Raw genomic sequence first — 17,159 nt, forward strand, 5'->3', positions numbered from 1 at the left:
GCTTCATTTCCTTTTCTTCTTCTGTGTATGCACAGGCTACATTTTGGAAGCCACTGGAATTACATCCTTAACAATATAGCCTTTCATCTTTTTTCGAACTGTGATATATATATATATATAATCTGACTGGTTGGTTTATTACATTTTGTAGCTTTCGAATTTTTCCGAAGATTAGACTGGAAGGAAAAATGCCTTCAGAGTGAGATCTATGAAGGTGTGAAACAGTCTCTGAGGAGAGGCACTGGAAGAACCGTGGCTTGAGTTATTGCAAAACAAACAGTCCAGAGGATGGCAAAATAAACCCTGGGGGCATTGATGTCTGGGTGACCTGGCTGGGATGGATTAGCTCATGCTGGGGGTCATCTTCTCCAGGTGCAGGTGCTCACAGGAGGGATGGCTCCTGCTGGGAGGAGAATTGGCTATGGATAACGAGTCTGTTGGATTCACAATGTCTTTGAGATGTGTTTCCTGTAAAACAGCTGAAGCCGCTGTGTGCTGCTGGACTGCGGGGTGCATTCCCATTTATTGATGGCTTCTAAATGGTTAATTACGCATGCTTCTTTGCTTATTCAAAGGATTTAATTGCCCTTTTCTCTGGGGAGACCTTATTGCAGCCCTTCAGTATCTACTGGGGGTTTATAAGAAAGGTGGGGACAGACTTCTTAGCAGGGTCTGGAGCGATAGGACAAGGGGGAAGGTTTTAAACTAAACCAGGGTAGATTTAGGCTAGATTCAAGGAAGAAATTTTTTATGATAAGAGGGGTGAAACCCTGGACCAGGTTGCTCAGCAATCAGGTGGTAGATGCCCCATGCTGAGCAACTGGGATTAGTTGAAGATGTCCCTGCTCATTGCAGGGGGGTTGGACTAAATGACCTTTAAAGGTCCCTTCCCACCCAAAATATTTTATGATTTTTACCATATTATTCCCAAGTGCTTCTGTGCAGTCTTCACCGATTTCTCAGTGAGGCAGCTGAGACAGAGATTGCTTAAAGCTGAGTGTTCCGTAGCAGAGCTGGCACAGGTAGCACATCTTCACCCCTGCCAGGCTAACAAGTTGGTGTGCAAATGAGCTGGGCAATATTTATTCTCTTTTGTAATAGCACAGCCTCGATGAGCATCAGTAGGTGCTCTGATAACCTGTTGCTCAAGGTTTGCTAACCACTCAACTGTTTTAAAATGTGATTTACTTTATGCTGGAGAACAGTCCGGATTGAGGTAAGGTGAGCTCCTAAGGGTGTTTCTGGGTGCCCATTTTTGTATCTGAAGAGGACTTCTGCAGGGATTTAAGGGGTTGTGCAGGTGGTGATCTGATGGCCAAAGTGGAGGGACCGAATTCTGATTGGTACAATACAGCTCTTTGAAGCAAAAGCTGATGGTTATTTTTCAAAGATTCAAGGCTTTCCTGATGGACGCGCTACTTTTTAGCTCCATTTTTGTGCAGTCTGTGTGAGCACACTCAAGTTCTGCTTACCAAAGCCCGCTTCCTGCAAAGATTGACTTTCTTTTTCCATTTTGAGGGAAGAATGTCTTTTCATAGGCGTTGGGAATGCTGGGGAATAAATGCTGCAGCAGCAGATTTGAAAGGTTGTTTCTATAAATGGTAAGGGCAAATTCAGCATATTTTTTTTTTTTTTAATATGATTTTAATGTACATCTTGGTGGAGGCTTGAGCTTCGTTTGCATGGTTGTATCAATGCAAGCAAGAAGCCATGTAATTTCTAAAGAACTCAATAGCCCAGCTTTGCTTTTCCCTAGCAAAGCTAACTGTATTGTAGAGTGTCCGAGACCTCTTTTTTTCTGCACCAGAGAATTTTCTGTTCTTTATACAGTGCTCCACTTTACCGTGGAGAGCTTCTTTTGAATCACGCAAGACCTGATTAATCCCTTATTCCCATATAGATGCGAATCCTGGCTGGATCCAACTCATCACCATATTTTAAGCTAATAAATTGAATGCTGTGCAGGTTATCGCAAGTTTCTTCTAGAGACAATCCTTACCATGTAAAAAAGTTAATTTTGCTTTTTGTGGTGATTAAAGATCTGGGGCACCATTTGCAAGTGTATATCCTGAAATACTTTTTTAAAACGATATTTCTTCAAAAAAAGTTGTCTAGCTCTGTATTATTTGATCTCTTATCTGTTACCTTCACTGTAGAAACCGCATTGCTGCATTTCAGTGATAACCTTATTCCTGTGTATCTGAAACCATATTGCTTTAGGTTTCTGTAGTGTCTTTCATCGTAGCATCTCCAGCAGCTTTGCAAGTCCGCTGGAAAGTAGGTCAGTGTTATTCTGGTTTATAATATAGAGGCTGAATCTTTAGGTTTCTCTGTAACCAGTGTTTTGTTGTTTGCAAGTGGCTCTGGCTGTGGACAAGTTGCTGATTTCTTAACTTCATTTTGCAGTTGTGAACTTCCTCTCCTTTCCCCTGTGCAACTGCAAACTACTTCTGAGGTGTCTGAGGAGATGCCTGCTGTCGTATCAGCTGGTACCTAACTTGCACATTGGGCTTTTTTTTTGTTGTTCTCTACAAAATCCCTTCATCTGTGTCTCCAGGGACTCTCAGCACTGCGCTGGGTGGGAAGTAGAATGTGAAAAATTATCTCAAATGCAGCAATTAAACTTGACCTTTCCTTGTGTTTGTATTATTTTGCATTTTGTAATTATTTTTCAAGTTCTTAGCTCAGGAGAGGCTGATCCATTGGTTCGAGATGAAGGAGCAATGCTGCAGAAGGGCTTGTATCAATCCCAGTTATAACTCTTGCTCTTGTTGAATTCATTGCCTTTACCAAAACTCATTTGCCAAAAATAATTTTGAATTGTTTACCCACAAGCTGCCTGCTTCCATCACGTTCACATATTGAAGTACCCTTATCCTTTATGAGTGGTCTACCACTAAATTCAGCTGCCCCCTCCCCCATCTCTGTACGCCCCCGTGCCCCTCCTCCCTCCCTTGCATATTGCAAGAGTCTTCAGCAGAAGTAAAGCAGTGGTTGCCTTTCCTTGGGGATCGCAAGTGAGATATTGGAAAATAACCTGCTTATGGCAGATGCCATCCTAGAAGGATCAGTATTCTTGATTTTCTCTTGATACTGTGCAGGTACTCTGATGCCCTACAGAGTACTCTGTGTTTTATAATGCTAATTATATAATTCTATATAATTTTTTGTAACCTAGGAGGCTTGGGTTTATTGAAAAGTGACATCTGTGGTGCACTCTGCACCGGTCTTTTGGAAAAAGAACTAGAAGACAACATTTTGGTGCGTTTAGCACCTGGCTAGGCACAAAAACATGGTATTCTCTGAGGAGTAGTTCTGGGTGGTCATTTAATAGGCAGATTGAAAGACTTATATGAAATTTGTAGCAGTTTAGACATGGTAGAGTTGATTGTGGTCATCATATCCCATTTTAAGCTACTTTTATGATGTTTTTGTAGACTGTGTTGGGTGTTTACAAGAGCCGTCCACAAGAACGTCTACTTCTGTGGTTGTGCTCTATTCCCACCCTTTTTCCACCTACTGCATGCTACTAACCTCACAGTTACCCTCAAAAGGAATGAGAAGAGTGTTTCAAAGGGTCCCATGTCCATGTGATAACAGAGGAAGGTCTCCAGAGGAATTTAGGATGTAGACTGTGCAAGCAGCCCACCCATTTCACGCTCTCTGAAACGCCTGGCTCCAAATCTGGCAACCGAAGAGGATTTACAAGATTGAATGAGACCACTCTGATCTGATTGGACTTTATATGTCATCTAGAGGAGCTACGTGGAAGTCGTTTGGACTTCTAGATGCCTTTAAAATTACACATTTTTAGATTGCTGTGCAGAAAGACTTGGTGTCATGGTGTCTTCAGTAAAAGGCAAAGTAGCCCGTAGCACGCAGGCTGAAAAACACTGAGCTGAAGTTACTTGAAATGCAGTGGAAAGTGCCTAGTGCTCTCAGTAAATTTTGGTGTAGGTCCCTCTTGCCTGTAAATAACTATATGCCACTACTTGCAGCTAGGTTGGAAAGTTGGACTCCAAATGCGTTCCTGAGAAGCAATCTGCTCTGTTTTCTGGCCAAAAGATATCAACGTCTATTCCATTTTTGATCCATTTCTGCTGCTTCTAGAAGCAGTCATGATGTGTTGATTCCCAGAACATGCACTTACTCGAATTGCAAAGGCGTGACTTCTACCGATGCATCAAAATGTCCCTGTTAAGCATTAAAATGCGCTTTGTTTGGATGTGCATATTAAAATTGGTCTTCTCCCCTTTTCTCCCAAGGTGAAAAATCTTTAGAGAATTACAAATTGTAAACAACTACAGTTCTGTTCATAAATTGAATGGTAAATAACTACATGCAGAGAAGTTTGCTTTTCTCTGCCACGGAGTTGTAGTTGCAATTGAAGTGGGACATAGCAGTGTAAATTAATAAGTTTGCTAGTTATATCTAATCCGTTTGGAACGTTAATGCTTGGGAATAAAAAGCAGAAACATCAGACTCTTTTGAGATATGTACTGCCTGTGGTCCTGTCCCTCGTTTGTGTACAGTTACAGTCTTGGACATGAATAGTTGTCCAGAGTGGTACATCTCAGCAACAAGTCTAATAAGGATATTTAATGAGTGTAATACTATACATGTGAAGGTCAGTCGTGGTGCACTGGAAAGAATACACATCATGCTGTTTAAAAGGGCTGCAAGAGAGGTTGCAAACCACAAGCCAGATTTATTTCTTCGAAAATAATTATCATCCTTGCAGGCAAGAGGAGGTGCCTGCAGAGAGCTCTGTCCGTGTCAGACTTGCTTTTTTTAAAGACTCTGCACTCATTTTGAGTAACATAACTCCATGCAAAAAAGCTACTGCTCTTAGGTAGTTCAAAAGTTGCAATTTTTTTTTGCCCTTTTTTTTTTTAAATCAATTAGCAGAATAAAAATGTCACCACTATATATAGGCTGTAGAAACTCAATGTTAGTTTTTGACAGGATGTTATTCTCAGAGAACACAGCGAAGGACGGAGCCACCGAAGGAGGCGGATGGATGCTGAGCTGCCTGTTGGAAATAGCCAAATTCAGCCTTTGATTATTATTTTTCACCATATTGCGTCACCACTCCCCAAACTTCAGTTCCTCTGTCCTTTGTGTGCTGTAGATTGTCACTCGATTTAAATAGCATCGTCTTTGTGCTTGGCGAAAGGGGGAGGCTGAGAGATTCCCATTTGAGTTCCCTCAGATTTCTGTTTTTTTTCAGAGCATGAATACTCAGCCCAGGGATGTTTGTCAGGAGGGAAATGGTTTTGATGGCTGGGTATATAGTGCTTTTGTTATAATATCTTTGCTTTTTAATTCCTATTGCAAAAGGCTTGTTCCTCCTGTTAAACACATGGCTTTTTAGCCACCTTTATGTGACAGCCGATAAGCTCGAGGGCAGGTGATGAAGGCTTACTGCAAGCAGATACTGCTCTCACCACCACCCCCCCCCCCCCGCCCCAGATGTTCTCATCCTGCAAATAATCCACATTTTTCTCTTGCTATCCCTGAAACATAAATGCCAGCTTTTCCTTGCCCTTGGTATTTTCTTATACAAGTATTTGCATCCCTCCTCCTACACCTCGTACAGTGTCAGATGTCCTATGTGCCATGTAAATTCTTACTTGCCTTTAGGGAGGCTCTGCCTTGGTTTGTCTTGCTAGTGGTTGCTTAAGAAGCAAACTTGGACAGGCATGGTGCATGCTTGTGCCTTGCTAGGGGCTTTGGAAAAAGATAATTCTGGTGGTCATCAATCAGGATTAGCCTGTCGCCAATTGCAAACTTGATATTGGGAGTGAGTTATCCCAGCAAGAGATGAATGGGGGTGGAATGCTTATATAGAGAACATAAAGGGGGCATCTGGTGATTGCATGCTGCTAGAATCCTGTGGTGACATGGATTCTGTCAGCAGGTCCCAAACAAGCTGGAGATTGAAGCTTGGGTGTTGAAGTGCTGGAGCAGAGAGGTAAGCAAAGATTTGCTGGGCAAACCAAGGTGCAGACTCTGTTTCTGTGTTCACTTGAGTAGCTGTTGAGGTTTTTTCATTGTTTTGATTTCTTTTTGGGCTTTTTTTGAGAACTCTTCCTTGTATCCCAAGCACCGTGTCTGCCGGGCAGAATGCTGCTGTGGGCAGGTGTAAGCTCACATCTGCAGGTCCCTGTAGCTCCGTGTTGGCATGCAGGAACTTAATTTGTACTGAAAGTGTTTGTGGGTCTGTAAGTGTTCATGTGGCTGTGGTGAAGATTTTATTCACTGATATTTGAGCTGAGGAAATAAAACTGGTAATGGATCGGCTTTCTTGCCACTGGTACACCTTGGAGATGCAGCTGTTGAACCCTTTGCCTTCTACCTCACCATCCCTTTGCCCTAGTCCCTTTTTTGCTTTTTTTTAATATCTAAAAGCAATTACATATAAAAATCCTTGAAATGAGTAAAACAGTTTGCTGGGAAATAGCCAGCTGTTACCCACAGCAGGCAGGATTAAAGTGCATCTGGCTATTAGTCCCTCTTTGGTCTGGAAAACTATTAGTTTCATCCCAAAGCAGATACCCAAAATAAGGTGCGTGACTCCATCAAAGGTTGCAACCAGTGGAATAAAGCAAGAAAGCCAAGATTTAAACCACCTGATATTATTCACCTTCTGCTCTCGTACTCATAGGCTCATGTATTTATATGCTTTGTGTGGTGTGGTCAGCTAGAGGGGTTATTCTGTGAAATAGTTATTCATAGAAGGAGAAGAATCTACATTAAAGGAACGTTGTAATGCTGTTTCCATGTGGGATGTCTTTGTGGTTATCCCTCCCCCACCAGAACACATGCACACACACGCAGAGCCCCAGCCGAACAACAGAAACACTTGTTTTTCAGTTTAAAAGTCAAAGCGGGGTTTATCCACTGTTCAGGGAATGAGGAATTTGCTATTCTGATTTTGGATGTTTCTATTGCATCAAGCATCCTTGTTACCCAAGAGATAAAAACCAAGTGGGATTCAATTTAAGAAAAAAAAAAAAAAAAAAAACAACAACCCCCAAACAAAAAACCCAGAAAAGAAAGAATACAGTTTTCAATTTGTATATTAAGTGGTAGAACTGATTTCTTGGTGGGAAGGTTATCACAGCTCCAGGACACCAATTGCAAGTCAACGTATTTCCGATGCACGTTGATGCCGGGGACTGTCCAGTTCCCTGCGATGCATGCAAATAAACATGGCTGTCCTTACAAACGGGCTTTTCTGTGAGACTTACAGAAGGGGCACAGCAGAAGGTGTGGTTATTTTGTGGTTTGACCATTGGTGCTTTGCATCTCTGCATCCCCAGCTGGTGTCTGGGGAGATGTTTGCAGTGTGGGTACGGTTGGTTGTGTACACTGTGCTCCACAACTCCCTCCGTGAAGAAGGGCTCCTGGGTTGCTCTGCTGGAGTGTTGCCTCTTTGTCCCACCAGCCCCGTGATGTGGAAGGTTTCTTCATTAGCCCAACCTGACAAAAATGCTAAATTGCTCCTGGGTTTAAGGGATGCCATAATTTTACAGCAGTGCTGGCTAACTGGGGAGGTTCCAGAAGACTGGAGGTTAGCCAGTGTGATGCCCATCTATAAGAAGGGCAGGAAGGAGGAGTAGGAGAACGGCTGATCTGTCACCCTGACCTCAGTGCTGGGGAAAGGTATGGAGCAGATCATCCTGAGTGCCATCACACAGCACATGCAGGGCAACCAGGCAATCAGACCCAGCCAGCACAGGCTTATGAAAGGCAGGTCCTGCTTGACTAACCTGACCTCCTTCTATGACAAGATGACCTGCCTGAACAGATGAGGGGAAGGCTGTGTATGTTGTCTATATGGACTATAGTAAAGCCTTTGACACCATCTCCCACAGCATTGTCCTGGAGAAACTGGCTGCTCATGGCTTGGATGGATGCAGTCTGCACTGGGTAAACAGCTGGCTTGTACGCCTGAGCCTGAAGAGTGGTGGGGAACGGAGTTACACCCAGCTGGTGGCCGGTTACAAGTGGTGCTCCCCAGGGCTCAGGGCTGGGGCCAGCCCTGGTTAATATCCTTATTGATGACCTTGATGAGGGGATTGAGTGCACCCTCAGTCAGTTTACAGATGACACCAAGCTGGAGGTGGGTGGTTGCGAGTGTTGATCTGCTGGAGGGTAGGAAGGCTCTGCAGAAGGATCTGGGCAGGATGGATTGATGGGCCGAGGCTAGGCTGACTGTATGAGGTTCAACATGGCTCAGTGCTGGTCTTGCACTTGGGTCACACCAACCCAATGCAACAATACAGGCTTGGGGCAGAGTGGCTGCAAAGCTGCCTGGTGGAAAAGGCCCTGTGTGTGCTGGCTGACAGCCGGCTGGACATGAGCCAGCAGTGTGCCCAGGTGGCCAAGAAGGCCAACAGCACCCTGGCTGGTATCAGCAACAGTGTGGCCAGCAGGACCAGGGCAGTGATCGTCCCCCTGCACTCAGCACTGATGGAGCTGCACCTCGAATCCTGTGTTTTGGGGCCCCTCACTACAAGAAAGACATTGAGGTGCTGGAGCATGTCCAGAGACGGGCAATGGAGCTGGTTAAAGGTCTGGAGAACAAGTCTTGTGAGGAGCAGCTGAGGGACCTGGGGTTTTTTACCCTGGAGAAAAGGAGGTTCAAGGGAGACCTTATGGCTCTCTTACAACTACATGAAAGGAGGTTGTTGCGATGTGGGGGTTGGTGTCTTTTCCTAAGTAACAAGCAACAGGACGAGAGGAAATGGCCTCAAGTTGCACCAGGGGAGTTTTAGATTGGATGTTTGAAAATTTTTTTTCCCTGAGATTTGTCAAGCACTGGACCAGGCTTTCCCAGAAAGTGGTTGAGTCACCGTCCCTGGAGGTATTTAGAAGACATATAGATATGGTACTTCGGGACAGGGTTTAGTGGTGAGCTTGGCAGTGCTGGGTCAATGGTTGGACTTGATGATTGTAAAGGTCTCTTCCAACCTAAATGATTCTATGAGTCTATGACGCAGTGTGCTTCCTCTGGCTTCAGGATGGTCTTTCAAAAGGAAAACACCCATATGAAAAGTCAAAACTTATTTCATCAAAGGTTTTATGTATCTTTTTCTTTCCACATCAACCTGTTGGTTGATGAACATCATCTTAGTTTTTTGGGGATTTTTTTTCCCTCACTCATCTCCTCCAGTGTATAGGACTGGAGGACCCAGCTGATCTGGAACATGCAAACATCTCTTCATCTGAAAGAGCACCAGATGAGAATCACATTTCGCAGCGAGGTTGTTGTCTCTAACCAGCTGGAGAGGTTTCACCGTCAACCCTTAGGGAGTCCTTCAGCTCTCAGTCACATCCTTTCCATAACACCACTGGCCCCCAAAGCCAAGAAATGGCATCGAGAGTGAGCATCCTTTCCCTGCTTGCCATGGCTTTTTGTCTGGGTGGTGTTTCTGGAGATTTGTTTTTCTCTCGAGGAGCTTACAGCTTGTTTTATGCTACCTGTGGACGTTTTTATAACCATCAGGTTGTGATGGTAACACTAATGGTCTCACCGGGTGGAGCTGTGGAACGTCCTTTGGGGTAAACCATGTCTAGGAAGAAGTATGTTGAGCTGGAGATGAAGTCTGGAGGTAGGAAGATCCATCTGGAGATACAGGCCCTGGTAGACCTCATATACCCGTTGAGATGCCTTCATGATGCCTGTGTGTCTGGCTGTTCCCGTGTGCAGTGCCATTTCCCAGGAGGCATCCATTGTCTCATTGTTCCGTGCCAGCTTCTGGCTTCCTTGGGAGGTGACCTGTCATCTTCATGTCTCTATGACAGCTAGCACAGAGGGGCTTGAGTGCGTCTTGCAGGACCCACAACTGTAACGTAGACACCAGCGAGACAATGGTGATGACTGGAGAACCATGTAAACTCATAGCATTTTGTTGTCCAAGCCAAAAAGAGAGAGGTGGCTGGCTGGGTTTATTAATTCATAATTTATGGCTTGCTTGCTGTTCTCCCGAGCGTGAATTAGCAGGATTTTTCTTTAAACCCTATTTGAGCTTGGTTATCCTCATTTGCTTCCTCTAAAAAGTTTTCTGAGCTCATATTGTAATAGATTATTCTCGCGTGGTTCACTGCCTGTAATGAGTAACTGAAAATGGAAACATTTTGCCCAAAAATGCAAGTGATGCTGTACACTTGTGTTGCCGGGCTGGACAGATACGAATTACAGTTCTAGATTGCTCTTGACCTTGTGGTAGGATGTGCTTTGCTGTTTGCTCCACCTGAATGCTGCTATGAATGATCCAGCTGGGAAATGAGTTTGGGAGAGTGCGGTAGAAAGCAGGGGGGCAAGAAGGCTTCTTGGGGAAGGCAACGGCCCTATGGGTATTGGCAGTGATGGCTCAGAAATTTTTTCCTTGCCTTACTCTTGTCGTTGGCTTGTTCGTGCGTGTACTTCTGTTTTGCTCAAAGTTCATTGAAGGCTTTGCTGGAAGAGCCCCTTCAGCCATAACCTTTAAAACTGCCATCTAAAGTACGGTGGTAGTCAGAAAAGTGACTCTCTGGAAGTGACACGGTGGCATGCAGTCGAGGATTTCATCCCTCTCTGTTCTCCAAGCGTGCCTTGTTTGTGCAATGAAAATCTGAATTTAATTTCTATTCTCCCTCCCGCCCTTTCTAAAATGTCAGTCCTCCACATCCACCCTGAGATATTGGCACTTCTGATGAAGTTGAAGGCAGAGCGAGCTCCTCTCTCCATCATGGCATTCACTTTTTCTCCTCCAATGGGAGCAAGCGCCGGTTTTCATCGAAAAAGTTAATGGCTCTGACTGAAAGGAAACAGGTGCATTTGGTAAATGGTGTTATACACAGCCCAGCTTTTGCTGCAGGGTTACACCTGCGGCGGTGGGTGCAGATGGAAGAGGGACATGTAGCACCAGCCCCATGTCCTGCAAAACTCACCTTTGCAGAAAAAATTACTCACCAACACCTTGACATGCTTATCTATTCCTCTTGTCTAATTCAAGCTCTGCTGTGCTTCAGCTGCATCACTTGTGGCCAGGGGGACCCGAATGGCTTCCCTCCGTTGCCCAGTTGGGGTAAGCCATGATGCTTGGGCCAGGCAGCTCCTGCCCCTGGTGCCAAAGGGGTTGGAGGCTGGAGCTACGCTGGTGAAGCCCAGGGGAGTAGCAGGATTTATTGAAGGCACACGTGTGCTGCTGAGTACCTGTTCTGTCCTTGTCCCCTGCAGCTCTGTAATAGATTGGCTTAGGTGTTATAATTGCATTACGCCTCCCTCCCCTTTCTGTTCTCCTCCCTGCTCCTTCCACCCATCCTCAGTGTTTAATATATGCAAGTTCTGCTGCAAAGGAAACTCAGAATAAAATAAAAAAAAAAAACACCAAAAAAATAAAACCACCGCCACCGAAGTGGTAAAGGCAGGAGGGAAATCCCATTGCTTTTTCCATCATTCCTACCCATTTTTCAGGAAAGGATGAAAGATCTTACAGTTAACATGTCTTTAGCTGTGAAATAGGGCTTTGTGAATGCAGCCAATGGATGGGGTAGGAGAGCTAGGATGTTGCCTTGTGCTTGAGCATCACAGGTGACCAAGGGTGAGGGTAAGTGGGAAGCAGAGGGTCTATCTGGTTAACCTGCTGGTGCTTAAACTGTTAAGCCAAATGTGCTTGGTATGAAGTTACCCAAATATGTGTTTATATTCAGACACATTTTACCAATTACATATTTATATATAGGCTCTGTGTTATATTTGCACACATTTATTTACTTACTCATTTTTCTTCCCTTCCCTGTTGATTTGAATCCACTCGTATGCTGGTGCTGCTTGGTCTTTCTCTGCAGCGTGCTCTTCTGTGCAGCTCTGCCTGAGATGTACATTGAGCTTGGAGGTATAGCTGGAGGGTAACTGGAGCCAAAATAAATCACAGGTGATTGTTTGATGCAGCCTGACTGCTTGAGAAATAGAACTTTTCCTTATTTTTGGTGACTTGTCTGTTGTCATCAGTTTTGCTTTGTATTTTTTTTTTTGTTTGGTTGGCTTGGTTTTTCTTGTATGGAGATTAAAATAAGGAGAGGGAAGCGCAGCCTCTCTGAACGTGAGCAAATCTCAAGAAGTTTCCCAGAAGGAAGAAATACTGGCGTTTGCCAGCACCTGCCATCACTTGAGGATGCTCCATGGGCAACAACGTGACTTGCTTTGTTGCTTCTGTCTCATCAGCAGGTTTTTAATTAATATGGGAAAGGTCCTAGATAAAGCTTTTTTGCTGCTTTTTTTTTCTTTTTTTTTTCCCTTTTTTTTTTTTTTTCCCACTCCCCATCTGTCAGTATAAAATTGGTGAAAGCTTCAGGCCATGAAAAATGCCCTGAAGATTGGGATGGTGGCCAGGCCAAGGATGGGAGTTGCCTCTAATTACTTCTCCATCTTCAGTTCTTTGTGTGTTCGTCCAGCACCTTTAAGAATCTGCCGCTGCAGTGTGTTGATTTTTTAACTCAGAATAATCTTTAATAATCTCTGTAATTCTGTATTTATATGACACTTTTTATCTGGCAGCGTTCTGTAATTCGCCCATCATACACAGATTCTGTCAGGGGAAGAAACAACATACCAAAAGCTGGGTTTTCTTTTAATTGAGGTTTCTAACCTTAATTACAGCAGGCTGTTGGTCCAGCAAACTTTTTGCTTGAGGAAGAAATCCATCAACAGCATTTTCACCTCACTGAGAGACATAAAAATTAAATGCTGGACATTTTGTTCTTGTTTGCTAATGCAGAGAAATAGCAATTTGGAATATGAATAATGGAAAAGCGATGCAGTAGTTTGTGGGAGAAGTGAGCCAGTTCTGCTTGCTGAAGCCGGCTGAAAGTTCACCTGGAAAGAAGCACCTCTTGTCATGAATGATCTAAGAAAAATGTGTTTGGTTGTTGTTTTTAATAACATATGTGACATTTTGGAGCTCCTTGATGGCCATGTGGGAATCCAAGGTGTATGCAGAAAGACCGTAAAATGGAGCTGTTTGCTAATACAAAATAATATTGGGGCTAGTCTTCCATTCTGAAATTCTGGAAAGATTCTTATGGAAGTGAAATAGGGAGATTTTGGCTTTTCTGATTACTCTGTGTACCCACCCACTACTGCCCTCTTCCCACCAAAATACAGCTTTTTTCTGAGCAACTATGGAATGATACATAGAAAGGCTGATAGTTTTATAAACATGAATTGTTGAGCATGGCTAAAACTTGTGATTTTTACAGGGACAGAGGGGAGAGAGGGATGATACAGTGACAACCTGTGAAGGCTGGAGGGTTATTTTTTTTTTTCCTATTTTTTTTTCTTTTCTTTCCTAATTTCATTTTCAACTACCCCTGTGTCTGCTTTCTCAAGGATTTAGTTTGTGTGCGGTCTTTGGGTTCATTTTGCTGCTTGGGAAATTACTGGCATCTCTGAGCACCTTTAGGTGAGCAGCGATGCAGGAATGGAGCCGCTCAGCATGCGTTAAATATAGCAGCAAAAAGAGAGTGACGAGTTAGGTACGGCTTGTCTGGAGTGTTGTGATCTCAGTGTCTTTTTACAGATTTAAAATACTCTGTTTAGCTGAGCATTTAGCTTCCACAGTGGTCTTTTGGGGTTTTTGAGCATTAAAGGATGGTAAAACTACTGATTTTTATGCATTTGCGTAATTATTTGAACATCTGCAAATGAATTTAGCTTTGCATGAAATGCTGTTTCATGGAGGGCATTGATTTGTTGAATGACGTTGACGTGGAAGGTGGCATCTTCATGATACGGGTTTTTATTAAGTCTCCTTTTCCTTCCTGTGCTCCATAACCTGGTGAGCGGCTCTCGGGCAGGCAGTGCTATTGCATAGAGCAGGCTGTGCATGGTGGAGACGCAATGTCTGTAGGGCGAAGTGGGACAAAAGATAAATGTCCTCAGGAAAATTTTACCCTGCTTTAATTTTCTCTTCCCCTTTCTCTTCCTTTCTTCTTTTCCTCCATGGGAAGCCAAATGGAGGTGGGGAGGAATGTGCGCCAAGAGGGTGTTGGTCTAAGAGATATAGGATGGAGACATGCATCGTACTTTTGCCCCAGGTCTCCGGCCTGTCTTGCTCTTCAGCATATTGGTGCAGCAGGGAGCTAATGATGCACCCCCATGGGGATGTTTCACCACTCCCTGTGGTCTTTGCCCCTTGCTTTGCTGTCCTCTTGCTGGCTGGAAAACCATCTCATAGGGGTAGCTCTCCAGCCAGCAACAGTATGTGAACATCTGGAGCTTTGTCCTCGTTGCTCGATCAGCAGCTTCCTGCATTTTTTATTTTTTTATTTTTAATGCCCTACTTCCCCAGTCCCCTATCTCCAATTGTCTTCACTGCCAATAAAATGAACTACTGCTAAAAAATTAAAGATCTGTCTGTCACACTGTGGTGGTGCATGGGAGCTAAATGCGGTGAAGAAGAGGAATTCTGCTTTTCAGAAGGAATTTGGTAGGACTGGATAACTCACCTGATGGGGATGTTAAAACCCGTTGACATGGTACTAACTTAGCAAAGAGTGAGCAGATAAAAGGCTAGTGGAAGGTACTGTGTGTCAGAGAAGTCAGAACTTGCAGTGGAGTTTGAGCTGAAAATTGCAAGATCTTAATTGCTATGGTTGGGTTTTACAACCTTTCCCATCTGGAGATTTCTGGGGACAGAGAAATCAAAGCAGGTTATGCAAGTTTTTTGTAGTCTGCAAGAGAAAACAAAACCCAAGCCAAAACATGAAACAAGCCCCTCCCCCCGGCCACCCCCCCCCCCCATCTTTTTGTAGTCAATAATAATTCTCACTGGTTTCTGCAGACCATAGACTACCACGTTTAGTAGGGAAAATGTGTTACAACCTACACAAGGTAATTCTGTGCCTCCTCATGCTAGATAGATAATCTAGTATACAACTGTCCAGTAATGCCGGTTCAGGGAAAGAAGGTGACAGTGGCATCCTGGAACAGGAAACCAGTAAATTCCCAGGAGAGAGAAGGCATTCAGGCACCTCCAGCAGGGGAACATCACAACTGGTAGGCCAGACGGCAGAAGGAATTAATGGATGCAGTAATCTGTGATACTCTTTCATGGGGCTGGACTTTTTCTTTGGAAGATACCTTGTGTTCACACAAATTAATTAAAAGGCAATAAATGAGAATGGGCAACCTTTTAATGTGCTAGAAGAGAGCAAACTCAACTGTCTATTTTAAATTTAAGATCATTAAATCCTGGAGTGAAAATGCCCACACTAATTTCACTGGAGCAAGGGAAGATGTGCTGCACGTATCTAGAATAGTGCTTAAATAATTCATTAAATATCCATGTTTTAAGAATCAAAAAATGGTGATTTTATATGCATTTGCATCATGGCCATATCATCACTTAAAAGTAAACATAACATAGATGAATAACAAAGTTGTTCTTATTAACATGATTTTAAGGTAGCTGAATCTGAACTTGAACAATTTGCAGTAGAACAGATCTGAGTAGCCATAATTTGCACATTAGTAGCTGAACTCAAAGCTGGGCTGAACGCAGATTTGTGAATGTGTTTGGTTGTTTTGTTGTTTGGGTTTTTTTTGTATCTCCGGTGTTTTCTGCTATTATGGTCTTTCAGCATTTTTCATTGTGTGCAATTCTTTGTAAGTTCGTTTTGCCATTTGTTTTAAAAGGCAGCTTGGGGATCTTAGGTGCTGTATAAAGACAGGAGAAAAAAAGCAGCTTCCACGTGAAAGTGGTCATTTCAGATGGTGGAGTAATGTTTTAAAGGGTGCCCATATGTTGAGTATCTTGGTGTTGCAAGAGAGGAAGGGATAGGTTGCAAAGAGCTTTGCAAGTGGGAAATACTGTCTTATAAGGGAATGGGGAGCAAGTGGAAGAAGGGCTGGATTATATCTCAGGAGAAGGGAAAAATGATTTTTGTGTGAACTTTCTGGATTTCTTAAAGCAGGGTGAAGTGCATATGTCAAAGCTGGAGAAACACCAGCTGCAATAGTTGAAAGATGATGTTGTGGGAGCAGCCCTCCTTTCCCATGCCATGAGCCCACAAACCCAAAGGGTACTGAGGAGGTGACCAGGGTGCTGCCAGAACTGGAGGTGGGTCCTTGAGGAGCACAAATGAGAGGAAACATCCTCTGATCTTGAGTATCATTTGAGATGATCACAAGGAGGTGGGGGGGGGGGGGGGGGGGGGGGGGGGGGGGGGGTGCGGGGGGAAGCAGCTGTATACACCGAAGTGGGTCTGGAAGGTGCAGGCATGGTTTGTGTCTTTGTGAATGGAAACAACAGGAGAGGAAGAGAGGATGGAGCTGAGAAACAGGAGTGGGTCACAACAAGAGACTCAATGAATGTGTAAAGCAAGAGCTACGTCAGGAGATGAGTCATAGGAACAGGGTTAAGCATTTGGATGTTGTTGAACCTGAACTTCCAAATTTCACCTGTCAGCTGCTGTGTTTTATAGCTGTTGCTGCCTGTGGTGGATTAGCTGCTTCAAACAGCCAAGCGCCCACCCAGCCGCTCACTTCCCTCCATTCCCAGCTGAATGAGAGGAGAAAAATAGGATGAGAAGGCTTGTGGGTCAAGGTAAAGACAGGGAAATCACTTCCTAATTATTGTTGTGGACAAGAGGCTCAACTTGGGGAAAGTTAATTTATTGCAAAATAAAATAGATTTGGGTGGTGAAAAGCAAAGATAAAATTGAAAACACACCTTCCCTCCATACCCCAGACTTTTACCCGTTCCCAGCTGCCCCCCGGCTCCCCGGCCCCTCTGCCCCCGCGGGCCGTGCCGTGCCGTGCTGTGTGTCAGCCCGTGCCGGCCCCTCAGCCCCGCTCCCCGCCCTCCTGCCCCCCGTCTCCCTGCGCCAGCGCGGGCCCCTGCCCCGGGCTGCGGCCCTTCAGGGACCCGCTGCTCCCGCCGGGGCTCGCCAGGGCCGCAGCTCCTGCAGGACAGAGCCCCCCAACACCTGGACACACCCAGTAGGTGCCCTTCAGTGTTAACAGCATCTAATGCAGCTTTGCAGTAGCCCTGATGGGGGGAAAGGGGGTTTTGAGGGAGTTTTACTCTGTGGTTTCTCTTGGGGAAAGCAGGGAGAAGGCTGATGTGCCTGTATACCATGGGAACTGCAGCTCTCGATGTGAAAGG

General features: G+C 44.5%; 1 protein-coding gene across 7 annotated transcripts in view; it reads left to right on the forward strand.

The window, feature by feature from the left end:
* The window catches only part of TSNARE1 (t-SNARE domain containing 1), a 509,528-nt gene that overhangs the window by 70,201 nt on the left and 422,168 nt on the right, over positions 1-17,159 (forward strand). Inside the window, exon 1 of one of the 7 annotated variants that reach the window (XM_055799975.1) lies at positions 5,946-5,974. The exons of the other annotated variants lie outside the window; for them this stretch is intronic. The gene's annotated coding sequence lies outside the window, so the exon portion shown is untranslated. Of the gene's footprint in view, positions 1-5,945; positions 5,975-17,159 lie in introns of those variants that run through there. 7 annotated transcript variants of the gene reach the window in all.

The sequence above is a fragment of the Falco peregrinus genome, chromosome 3 (genome assembly GCF_023634155.1).
Source record: "Falco peregrinus isolate bFalPer1 chromosome 3, bFalPer1.pri, whole genome shotgun sequence".
Taxonomy (NCBI): Eukaryota; Metazoa; Chordata; class Aves; order Falconiformes; family Falconidae; genus Falco; species Falco peregrinus.